A 13,054-nucleotide genomic window follows, 5' to 3' on the forward strand; every position below is an offset into this window, starting at 1 on the left:
TCCCTACCTGAAGCCAACTAGCCCCACACCCCCTGTCTCCAGCCAGCCCCTGCCGCACCCCCCTGCCCGAAGCCAACTAGCCCCACACCCTGTCAGGTTATTCATTTATTTTCATTAAATATGTAGATTAAATAATGAAATTAATAAATTTTCAAGCCAAATGTGTATTAATTCTAATGAACAATGCCGCATTATGCAGTATTTATTTTTGAAAGTTTATAATAAGCGATGCTCTGGGTTGAGAGGTGGGGGCGCAAGGTGGAAGTTTCGCCTAGGGTGCAAAATATCCTTTCACCGGCCCTGGTTTCTGTCCATGTGATTGTGTGTGTGAATCTGCCAATGGCAGTGTGTTTGTTTGAGTCACTGTTTGCGTGTGCGTGAGAGACTGGGTTTGTAGGCATGGGTTCACTACATGTTGTGTATAGGAGCATGCGTTGCTGTGTGTTTATGTGTATGTGAGTGTCTGTACCACACTGGTAGTTCTGATTTAGTTAGGTGAATATTTTTCAAGTAACAGAGTCCAAACAGAGCAGCACTGTTGTGGCTGGGTCCCTGGGGTGCAGCCTAGGCTGTGTGACCCCTGAGCCCTCCGAACACACAAGATGGGCTGCCTCCCAATCTGTGATGCTGATGTCCAGCTACAAACCTCTGGCAGGCTGTGTGAGGATGTTTGTATATAGTTCCTGGGACGTTCTGGGATGAGGATGGCAGCCTGACCTCAGCTTCCTACCTGTACTGCTACAGATCTGTGAGCAAATCAGGCCTAATGAGTGTCTCTTTTCTAACTCCCCATGGCTCTTTAATCACCAGATGCAGTTGCCAAATGCTCTTCATTAACTGCAGGGAAACAATAGCTCTGTCTCTATCTAGCATCATCAAAGGAGTGTGTAACTGAACTGCTGATTAATCCACTTCAATGGGGTGTTAACTCCCACCCAGTCAGCTCCTTCAATCATCGGGGTTGGAATCAAACCCATTACAATTTGATGCAATTGAGAGACAGGGATGGTGAAAAGGGTTTAAGACTCCAAAATGTGATGCCACAAATACAAAACTATCTCAATAACACAATTTTGAAGCAAAGACTTTCCTGTCTAGAGAAGGTTTCAGGAAGAAACTTTCTTGCATATGTTTTTCAAGGTGAAAGTCAAACACCAAATAAACCAGCTGTTTCCACTGACTTACTGAAAACGAAAAAGGACTCTATTTTTACTTAAAAAGAAATACAGACAACATCCTACATGACAGGTCCTTTATTTACAGACAGGTTGATTATTTGTGACATAAATATAACTTGAAAATCGTGATTTTAAATACAAGTTCAGGAATTAAATGATCCAAAATATGTATGTGTGTGTGTGTGTGTGTGTGTGTGTGTGTGTGTGTGTGTGTGTGTGTGTGTGTGTTGAAAAAATAAAAACAATATCACCACTATCCCTACAGAAATATTAACCAATTATCAAACCTGGCAGAAATATGACCTGACTATTAATTCTCATATGAGGTTGCTCTGTACATATTATTATCCTTATATTTTCCATATGGAAAACCGTGGCACAAAAAAGGGAAGAGACTTGCCTAAAGTCACACAAAGAACCAGTGGCATAGCTTGAATTATAACCTTGGACACATGAGCCTAAGTCCTATCCTCTACACCCCATATCCCTCCTAGAACCAGGACGCCTAACTGCCAGACCTTTCATACTAACCCATTAAACACCATGCCTCACCCAGAGTCAGGGCTAGAACTCATAAGTCCTAGTTACCAGCCCCTCTCCATCTAACCAGTGAAGCCTATTCCCCTCCCAGAACCACTGATAGACCCCAAGCCCTACAGCCCCCTCTGCTCTAACCCACAAGACCACACTCAGAGATAGGCAAAGAACCCAGGAATTCTGGTTCCCAGACACCTCAATCTAGCCATTAAACCCCACTCCCCTCACAGAGCTGGGATAGAACCCAGGAGTCATAATACCTGCTCCTATGTTTAGTGTCCTCATACCATCTCAATTACCTAACTCCAGGAACAGAATCCAAGCCAAGGTTGCTTTCTTGTTTAACCACTCAGGGAGTGCATGTTTCTGTGTCAGTGTGTGGTTCATGGTGTTTAGTGTGTGAGCATGTTTATTTGCTTTTCTGCTTTTATGCATGGATGTGTGTTGGTGTATCTGAGTGTCACGGAGTCCCCGGGCGATGCTCTGGAACTGCTCCCCACCGAGCCAGTCAGGACTTTGGGGAGCCTCCTCTCCCTTGGAGCAGACTGTCTCCAGGGCAAGAAGCTCAAACGGCTTCACCTCCTGGGTCTCTCCTTGGAGCATTCAGCATCATCTGCCCCTCCGTGCGCTTCCCACAGCAAGTCCACCCAGGCGGGGTCCTGGGGAAGCCACCGGGTCCTGCACCCCCACTTCGCAGTCAGACGTGTCTCTTAGCCAGGAACATGGTCTAAAACAGAGCTTGTAGGTACAGCGAACGGGACCCCTCCGCCAGGTCCATTTTGGGGGGCAGTTAGCCAGACACCCATTTCTGCACTTCACTCCTCATCCCCAGCCAGCTTCAAACTGAAAACCCCCTCCAGCCCCTCCGTCTCTGCTCAGTTTCTTTCCCGGGCCAGAAGGTCACCTGATCTCTTTGTCTCCAACACCTTCAGTTGGCACCTTTGGAGAGGAGGGGCCCAGGCCATCAGTTGCTAGGAAACAGAGTGTCAGGCATTTCGGTGCACTGGCCCTTTGCTCACTATACCCCTTGCCATCCACTACACATAAGTCCGATCAGTTCTAATGGTTAGTATTCACCAATAAAGAAACCTGAGTGACGAGTCCGAATTAGAGCTGAGTTCTTGCGATCCATGAGGCTAAGGGCTCGAGGGAAATTCCAACAGACTATACACAAAATTCCACCGTCTTAATTAAAAGTATAATTTAAAGTAGTTTAGATCCCACAGGGATCAGCTCTGGGTCCACTTCAGACCTTTATATAATGGCCTAGAGCAGCAGTTCTCAAACTTCAGCAACCTAAGGACACCCACTTTGATTTAAAATTTTGAGGGGACCCCCAAACCCTCCCGCTCAGCTGCAGGCCCCACCTCTGCCCCACCTCTTCCCACCCCCCACTCACTTTATCCCCACTCCCTCCCTCGCTTGCTCTCCCTTACCCTCATTCTCTTTCACCAGGCTGGGGCAGGAGGGTGGGGTGCAGGAGAGGGTGCGGGGTGCAGGCTCTGGGAGGGATTTGGGATGCAGGAGGGGGCTCAGGGCTAGAGCAGGGAGGTGGGTGCAGGAGAGGGTGTGGGGTGCAGGCTCCAGGAGGGAGTTGGTGGGGGGCTCTGGGAGGGAGGAAAGGGACCTGGGAGTCAGATTGGATCACAAATTAAATATACGTCAAAAAGTGAACAGCATTCTGGGATGTATTAGCAGGAATGTTGTAAGCAAGACACGAGAAGTAATTCTTCAGCTCTACTCCGTGCTGCTACTGTCTCAACTGGAGTATTGTGTCCATTTCTGGGCCCCACATTTCAGAAAAGATGTGGATAAATTGGGAAAAGTCCAGAGAAGAGCAACAAAAATGGTTAAAGGTCTAGAAAACATGACCTTTGAGGGAAGATTGAAAAAATTGGTTTGGTTAGTCTGGAGAAGAGAAAACTGAAGGGGACCATGATAACAGTTTTCAAGTACATCAAAAGATGTTAGAAGGAGGAGGGAGAAAAAAATTTCTCCATAGCTTTTGAGGATAGGGGAAGAAACAATGGACCTAAATTGCAACAAGGGCAGTTTAGGTGGGACATTAGGGAAAACTTCCTAACTGTTAGGGTTGTTAAGCACTGGAATAAATTGCCTACAGCAGCTGTGGAATCTCCATCACTGAAGATGTTTAAGAGCAGGTTAGAGAAACACCTGAAGTGTCAGGGATGGTTTAGATAATACTTAGTCCTGCCATGAGTGCAGGGGACTGGACTAGATGACCTCGTGAGGTCCCTTCCCATCCTATGATTCTATGACTCTAGTTTCACGGGGTGAATTTTGCTCCAGGAACAGTATACAAACAGGGAAGCCCTTTCTTATTAAAACACACAAGAGTACATGTTTGTGTGTTTGTATCTCAGTGTTTAAATACTGTTGGCTGGACATGGAGCATGTGAGTGTCTCTCTGTTCTGTGTTTGTATATTAGTTGAGCTCATGTACTCCTTGGAAATTAATTGTGTGAGCCTGTGTTTGTGGGCTGTGTGTTTCTTTGATTGTGTATGTATGTGTTACCTTGTGTTTCTACATGTGGGAGGGCATGATTCTCTGTGTGTTTGACTGTGTTTTCGTATATGAGTGCATGGTTGTGTGTGGTTGTTTAGATAAAGTTCCTGGGGATCTCTGGGGTGAGGATGGCAGCCTGACATCAGCTTCCTATCTGGACAGGTACAAAATTTGTGAGCAGACAAGCCTTCTCTGTTCTAACTCCCCTGGGGTCTTTAATCACTAGAGGCAGTTGCCAAAAGTTGCTTATTGCCTGGAGGGGAACAATAGCTCTTTCTCTATCCAGCCATATCAAAGGAGTGTGAAACTGAACTGCTTATTAATCCTCTTCAATGGGGTGTTAACTCCCACTCAGTCATCAACTTCAGTCACTGGGGGATGGACTCAAATCCATGTTAGAATTGGATGCAATGTAGAGAGTGGGGTGGGTAAAAGAGGTTAAAATTCCAAAATGTGATTCCACCGGGATGAACCTATTTGAACAGCACAATTCTGACCCAAATTCTTCCCTGTGTATGGGAGGTTTCATGTAGAAATATTCTTGAATATGTGTGAATGAAGGCGCTAGCCAAACGCCAAATAACCAGCAGTTTTCACTGACTTACCTTTCTAAATAATGACAAATGACACTATTTTTGCTTAAAAAGAAATACAAGCAACATCTCATGTGGCAGATCCTGTATTTATAACAGGTTGTTTATTTATGACATAAACATAACTTGAAAATCTTGTGGATTTTAAATACAAGTTCAGCAATGAAACTATCCTAATAAAATGGCGGGTGGGCGTGTTAAAAATAATAACAGTGTTTTAAAATCTTCCTCTGAACATCTCACCCCACTAAACCTACATAAATCTTACTGATTATTAAACTTTGCATACATCTAATTTATTAATTTCATATGAGGTTGTTCTGTATATATTATTATCCTCTATTTTCCAGATGGAAAACTGTGGCCCAGGGTCATAGAAAGAACAAGTGGCATAACTGGAATTAGGACCCTGGAGTCCTGATACCTAGTCCTATGCTCTAACTGACTAGACCCCACTCCCTTCCCTGAGTTAGGGATAGAGCCCAGGAGTCCTGGCTCCCAGCCCCCAATTCTCTAAGCCACTAAGCCTCACTCCCCCACCAGAGCTGGCAATAGAATTCAGTTATGATGAGTCCCAGGCCTCCCACTTTCACCATTAGACCCCACTGTCCTCCCAGCACCAGGGATAGAACCCAGGAGTCCTGATGCCCGTTTTTGTGTTTGGTTTCCTAGTACCAGGCTAATTAAACAGCATATTTCTGTTCCTGAAGCACCTAACCACTTTCAATAACAAAGAGCTCACTCCCACACCCTTTAGACCAATGGGCGCAAGGTCATAGGCATTGCCAGACTGGACCAGACTCATGGTCCATATAGCCCAGGATCTTGTCTATGACAGGCCCAGCCCCAAGTGCTCCAGAGGACGGTGTAGGAGACCTCAAGAAATAGATGGGAAATAATCTGCCCCCCTCCCCTATTAGGTCTCAGTTTGGTCTCTAATAGAAAGAGATCAGCTTCAGCCCTGAAGCAGGGGGGTTAAGATCCCTACCACAGTTTTTTTGATAACTCCAGAGGCACCACTTAATGACTGAGGCCCTGCAACAGAGCAGAAATGATGAGACGGTGTGTGCCCAGTTAATGCCACCAAGTATCCCACGCTCCAGTCTGCAGAGAAAGGAGGGAAACCTCCAAGTTCCTTGCCAATATGACCTGGGGGGGAAATGCCTTCCTGACCCCAAATCTGAGTTTGGGGCATATGAGCAAGAGACAATTGCCCAGCACCGAAGACAAAGGATTCTCCTTCCTACCCTGGAGCACAGGTCCACCCCAACTGCTATCCCATCTCTAGTTGTGGCTGATCTCTGATGCTTCGCAGGAAGTTGACCCCCCCCTTCATCCCCCTCCCCACACACACATCCTCAGACTGGTAAAAATTCCTTCCTGACCCCAGAGGAGACCCTGAAGCATGAGATTGGATTGGTCATTATTAAACTTGGATTTTCATTGGTTAATATCAATAAAGATCAATTTCAAGGTACACACAGAAACCTAATTTAGATTCCATCATTTTGTATTTATAGTTGGAATTATGTTTTCCAATGTGCATCATTTTGCATTTATCAGCATTGTACAGGGAAATACCAGGAAACAAAGAGACAATATTGACCAGTGAGTTAGTGACTTCTGGTCTTAAAGTCTTTGAGTTAGTTTGAACAATGAGTTAGTTTTGTGGATGTTGCTGGGGAGCACCTCCTAATGGGAAAGGCAGCCTGAGAGAAAGCACCAAAGGGCTTGTTTGAAAATTTCACTCTTATTGGTCCTGGCATTCCACTCGACAAATCCTCTCCCTCCAAAGTGCTCTGCTCGATACCAGATCCTCTCTCTGCACCACATCTTCCTTTGTGACATCCCACCGCTTTGTTATTGGGTCGGCCTTTCTGTCTTTCTCCGTCAGTCTTCATCTGTCGGACTCTTACTCACATAGTTGCCAGGACAGAACGTTACATGACCAATCTCCCTAAGCCTGCACACCCTCATCTTCCCATTTATGGGTGTTACTTTAAGCATTCCTCACTCACCCATCGCTACATTTGCATTCCTGTGGAGCAGACCACGTGCTCATGGGTCTTCATTGTTGCCCAATACTCAGCACCATACATTAAAAATAGATGGACCACCCTTTTATAGACTTTCCCTTTTAATCTTATTAGTATCTTCCTGTCACATAGTACACCTCTTCTCTCTCTGCATTTAAGACATCCCTTTATTATTCTAACTCTAATTTATTACCCCCATTTCTCCAAATTCTGGAACCCAGATAATTAACAAGTGGGTAAAATAGGACTAAAGGTATCTCTATACTGCAATCACACATCCCGTGAATGCACTGTGGAAATAGCTGTAGGCTCCCAAGTCGCGTATTTGCTTATGAAGGTTTTACTCTTGAGGTTTGAGGAAGAAGTGGGTTGGAATCCCAGAAGGAGTCAACTCCAGAAAGAACATCCAAATGCACTCACACTTTCTTATGTAGTTATTGAGAAAGCTCCAGCCGTGTCTGGCTGTTGTTCCTGGGAATGTCTCAGGAAATGGTGGCAGGCAGCCTGGGAAATCTTCCTCTAGGGAAACAGAGCATTAGTCTGTGCAAAAAAAACAAAAAGCAACAAATAGGTGACCAGATGTCCCAATTTTATAGGGACAGTCCCAATTTTGGGGTTTTTTTTCTTATATAGGCTTCTATTACCCCCCATCTCCTGTCCCAGTTTTTCACATTTGCTGTCTGGTCACCTAGCAACAAACAGGAGTTCCATACAGGGCCGACCAGAGGATTCAGGGGGCCTGGGGTCTTTGGCAGCAGGGGACCCTGCTGCCGAATTGCCGCCAAAGACCCGGCACTTTGGCGGCGGGTCCCGGGGCGGAAGGACCCTCTGCCACAGGTCTTCGGGGCACTTCGGCGATGGGTCCCAGGGCGGAAGGACCCCCCGCCACCAAAGACCCGGAGCAGAAGAAGCTCTGGGGGCCTGGGCCCCGCGAGAGTTTTCTGGGGGCCCCAGAGCGAGTGAAGGACCCCGCTCCAGGGGCCCTGAAAAACTCTCGTGGGGGCTCCTGCGGGGCCTGGGCAAATTGCCCCACTTGCCCCCCTCTCCCTCCCGGGCGGCCCTGGTTCCGTATTGAAACCCAGCAATGTGCTGGTTCTCAAGAAACCAGATCCGAACCAGGCAGCACTATCCTACTGAACGACCAGAGAGTGCAGTGGTTTAGATATGATTGGTGGGAATTTCCCCAGTGGAGGTTGCTAATCATTCAGCACTGGCGTACAGGTGCAGTTCTATGTCCTGTCCTAGGGTAACACGATCTGCAGTTCACCATGATCAGAGAATTTAAAAAGTTAATGGAAAAGGGAAACCAGCGAGAAAAGACTTAAGAGAGAGGAGAGATCTGAATGAGAGTCACTGGTTTGAACTGTGCGGAGAAAACGCTGGATTTTTTTCACTTAACCCAGGCCTCAACATGGGGCACTTACCCGTCAATATTCCAGCCATTGCTCCTCTTGGGTTGCAAAGTCAGTGAAGCTCCATTGTGATTCTGTGGATTCCCCTTCTGATCACTGGGAAATGTTCCGAGAAATCAGGGACTCGCTTCGAGGTTGGAAGCACCCGACGGAGAGGATCCTGTACGGACTCCACTGTAGAAACAATGCCCTGACAGAGCCGCACTTTCCTATTTAGCTCTTCAAAGAGTGCCAGCTGTGTTTGGCTATTGTTCCTGGGAATTCTGGAGGGAAATGGTGGCTGCCAGCCAGCCACATCCAGGTGAAGGTTTCTCTAGGAAAAGATTTCAGAGTAGCAGCCGTGTTAGTCTGTATCCGCAAAAAGAACAGGAGGACTTGTGGCACCTTAGAGACTAACAAATTTATTAGAGCATAAGCTTTCGTGGGCTACAGCCCACTTCATCGGATGCTGCAAAACAAAAGGAGCAGTTCTCCATGGAACCCCCAGCAATGTGCTCGTGTTTCACAAGAAACCAGCTCCAAATCAGGCAGCACTATCCTACCGAATGGCCAGAGAGTGCTGTGGTTAAGACAGGATTGGTTAGGATTTCCTTTTTGGAGGTTGTTCTGCATTCAGCGCTGGAGGCCTGGTGCAGTTCTTTGTCCTCTCTTAGAATGAGACAGCCTGCAGTTTACAATAATACTTGCATTTATTCGATCAGTAATTGGAGAAGAGGAAACTGAGTGTGAGAAACAGCCTGAAAACATATGAATGAGCCTTGTGGATTTGTGCTGTGTGGAGACAACGCGGTAATTTTTCACTCGAACAATCTCTCACCAGGAGAGCACTTACCTTTCTCAATATTCCAGCAAGTGGTCTCGTTGGGGTGCTGGGTCAGTGATGGTCCGTTCGGATGGTTTGCCTATGACTTCGCATGAAAAGGAAAAGTTCTCAGGAAGCACAGCCCCCTGAAGATCTGTGCCTGCCGATAGTGGGGGAGCTCAGTGCGAGCACCAAGCCTCAGCAGTGTTACTAAGCATGCAAAGTCCATGTGAGCATTCTCAGTGCAAGCCAAACAGCAAATTGGGGAGGGCATATGTCCCAGCAATCCCCCCCCCCCCGCCAAAAAAAAACCACATGATCTCTACTTTGAGAAATGCGAGGGGTGGAATCCCATAAGGAGTCAGCTCCAACAAGAACATCCAAACACAATGGCACTTTCTTATACAGTTATTCAAAAAGCTCCAGCTGTGTTCAGGTAGTCTTCCTGAGAATGTCTGGTGAAATGCTCGGAGACCAGCAGCCCCTGCCTGGGAAATCTTCCTGTCGGGAGAAAGAGCATTAGTCTGTGCAAAACAAATAAAAAACCAACACATCGGAGTTCTGCACGGAAACCCAGCAATGTGCTTGTTTTCTCAAGAAACCAGACCCAAACCAGGCTGCACCTTCCCACAGAACAGTGCAGTGGTTTAGATCTGATCAGGGCCGCCCAGAGGATTCAGGAGGCCTGGGGCAAAGTGAGGGAGCTGTGACACTTGTACTCACCCGGCGGCGGTCCAGGTCTTCAGTGGCATTTTGGTGGCAGGGGGACCCTTCAGTCGCTCTGCGTCTTCAGCAGCACTGAAGGGCCCCCCGCCGCTGACATGACACCAAAGACCTGGAGCGACTGAAGGGCCCCCACCACCGAAATGCCGCTGAAGACCCCAACCAATGCCGGGCCAGGGCTCCGCATCTTCAGCAGCACTGAAGGGCCCCCCGCCGCTGAAATGACACCAAAGACCTGGAGCGACTGAAGGGCCCTCACCACCGAAATGCCGCTGAAGACCGCAACCAATGCCGGGCCAGGGTTCCGCATCTTTGGCAGCACTGAAGGGCCCCCTGCCGCCAAAATGCCAGCCAAAGACCCGGACCGCCACCAGGCCAGGGCTCACAGGGCCCCTGCGGGGCCCAGGGCCTGGGGCAAATTGCCCCACTTGCCCTGGCCCCTTCCCCCCGCCCCACCGGGCAGCCCTGGATATGATTGGTGTTAATTTCTCCAGTGGAGGTTGCTAACCATTCAATGCTGGAGTACAGGGGCAGTTCTTTATCCTCTCTTAGGGTAAGACTACCTGCCGTTCTCAATGCTCATTGTATTTAAACACAGAGTCGATGAAAAAGGGAAAACGGACAGAGAAAACACTCGAGAAAAGAGAGGAAACGTATGAATGAGTGTCATCGTTTTGTGCTATGTGGGAAAATTTGACCAACGCCTCAGCAGGAGAGCACTTACCTTTCTCAGTATTCCAGCAAGTGGTAGGTCAGTGAAGTTGCATTCAGAAGGTTTGGCTTTGACTTCTCATGAATAGGAAACATTTCTCAGAAACCTGAAAGTCTCTTGGAGAATGGGGGAATGTGAGGGATGGAATCCCAGAAAGAGTGAACTCCAGAAAGAATATCCAAATGCACTGGCACTTTCTTATTTATACAGGAATATCCTGGTGTCTTTGGCCATTGTTCCTGGGAATACCTGGGGGAAAGGTGACCAGCAACCAGCCCCTGCCTGGGAAATCTTCCTCCACAATAATAGCAATAATCTGTGCAAAAAAACCCTTAAAAACCAAAAGTAGGAGTTCTGCACTGAAACCCTGCAATGCGCTTCTTCTCTCAAGAAACCAGAGCCAAACCAGACTGCAACTCCTACAGAATGAGCCCAGAGTGAAGTCTTTTAAATATGACTAGTTGGAATTTCTCCAGTGGAGGTTGCTAATCATTCAGTGCTGGAGGACAGGTGCAGTTCTTTAACCTCTCTTAGGGTAAGACAACCTGCAGGTTCAAAATGAGCTTTGAATTTATACATACAGTCAATGTAAAAGGGAAAACAGAGACAGAAAACTTCAGAGAGAGGAAAGATATCGCTGAGCATCATCATTTGTGCTGTGCGGAGACAACGCTGGATTTTTTTTTCACCTGATCGATGCCTCACCAGGAGAGCATGTATCTCTCTCAATGTTCCAGCAAGTGCTCCCATTGTGGTGGTAGGTCAATGAAGGTCCATTCGAATGGTTTGGGTTTGACTTCTCACCGATAGGAAACATTTCTCAGAAACCAGAGAGTCTCTTGGAGGTTGGAGGAAGGCGAGGGGTGGAATCCCTGAAGGAGTCAGCTCCAGAAAGAACATTCAAACACAGTGGCACTTTCTTCTATAGTTATTTGGAAAGCTCCAGCTGTGTTTGGCTCTTCTTCCTGGGAATGTCTGGGGGAATGGTGGCACACAGCCAATCACTGCCTGGGAAACAAGATTTTGAATGTGTGCAAAAAACCTAAAAAAACAACAAATCGGAGTTCTGCATTGAAACCCAGCAATGTGCTTGTTCTCTCAAGAAACCAGAGCCCAACCAGACTGCACCTTCTTACAGAACGACCGGAGAGTGACGTGGTTCAGATATGAGTGGTTGGAATTGCCCCAGTGGAGGTTGCTAATCGTTCAACACAGGAGGACAGGTGCAGTTCTTTATCCAGTTCACAATGGGCATTGAGGTTAAACAGAGAGTGATTGAAAGAGGAAAGGGAGGTGGTGGGGAGTACTGTCCTGCCCGCCTACGTCTGCCACGTGCACGGTGGCCTCTGCTGGCACTCCGCTGCCTCGGAAGCGGCCCGCTGAGCTGCTCAGGTGACATGTGGCAGATCCAGTGGGGAGGCAGGTGGTGGAGATCTACAGGCAAGGAAGGCAAGCTCAGTTTGGCAGGAGGGAACTGCCTGGTCTCCTGCCGAGCCCCAGCACCATCCCTGAGTGCCCCTGGGGAACTTTCAGTGCCCTGGGTTCATCACCCAGCCTTGGGCTGCACCAGCCTCGAGAGGGAGGGTGGCCAAGCAGCCCATTCCCAGCCCAGGAGAGCCGGTAAACACTGGGGGATGGGTAGGAGGGGGGATAGTGGAGTTCAGGGGAGCTGTGGGAAGGGGGCAGTCCCCATGGGGTGCCTTTGCGGCCACTGCACCTGGTGCTCTGCAAGTGGCTTGCCCTGCAGGTGCCTGTGCAAACTTTTCCCGGCGCACTGGGTGCTCACGGCAGGGTCACAGGCAGGCTATGCACAGTGTGTCCCTGCTGGCACCACTGCTAGTGCCACAGAGCTCACTTGGGAGCCAGGGGCCGGGAAGCTGGCAGAGTTGGTCAGTTCGGGGGCAGCTGGGCACAGCGCCCCGCAGAGCGCAGGAGGCAGTAGGGGGCAGAGGCCCCAGGACTGCGCTCCACTGCGGGCTGGTAGCAATGCTGCTGGGGAGGCTGCATGGAGCGCCAAGCGATGGGTGAGGAAGTAAATGGAGGGGAGGCTACAGTGATTGCAGGGTCCGTGCCAGAGCTAAGGCTGCGTGTGCCAGGCAGCGGATGGGAGGGGGTGATTGTGCTGCATAATAAGTATTTTGGGGAGAAAATACTTGTGTGTTTTCTACTTGAGCTATTTACTGGGTCGGGACTGGCCATCAATGTTTACAGATAGGTCCTGGTCCAAAAAAGATTGAGACCCACTGGTCTAACCTGTTCTTAAAAACCTCCAGAGACAGCGATCGCATAACCTCCCTAGGTAATTTGTCCCAGTGCTTAACTACCCTGGCAGGAAGTTTTTCCTAAAGTCCAACCAAAACCTCTTCTGCTGCAATTCAAGCCCATTGCTTTGTGTCCTGTCCTCGGAGGTTAAGGAGACTTACTCCTAGGGGAATTCTGCGCTATTGCACATGTGCGTAATTAATGAGCTGTGCATATTTTTCATTTTTTTACAGAAAAATACTGCGGCCAAAATGTTGATGCAGTTTCGCCTT

This window comes from Mauremys mutica, chromosome 15, assembly GCF_020497125.1.
Source record: "Mauremys mutica isolate MM-2020 ecotype Southern chromosome 15, ASM2049712v1, whole genome shotgun sequence".
Classification (NCBI taxonomy): Eukaryota; Metazoa; Chordata; order Testudines; family Geoemydidae; genus Mauremys; species Mauremys mutica.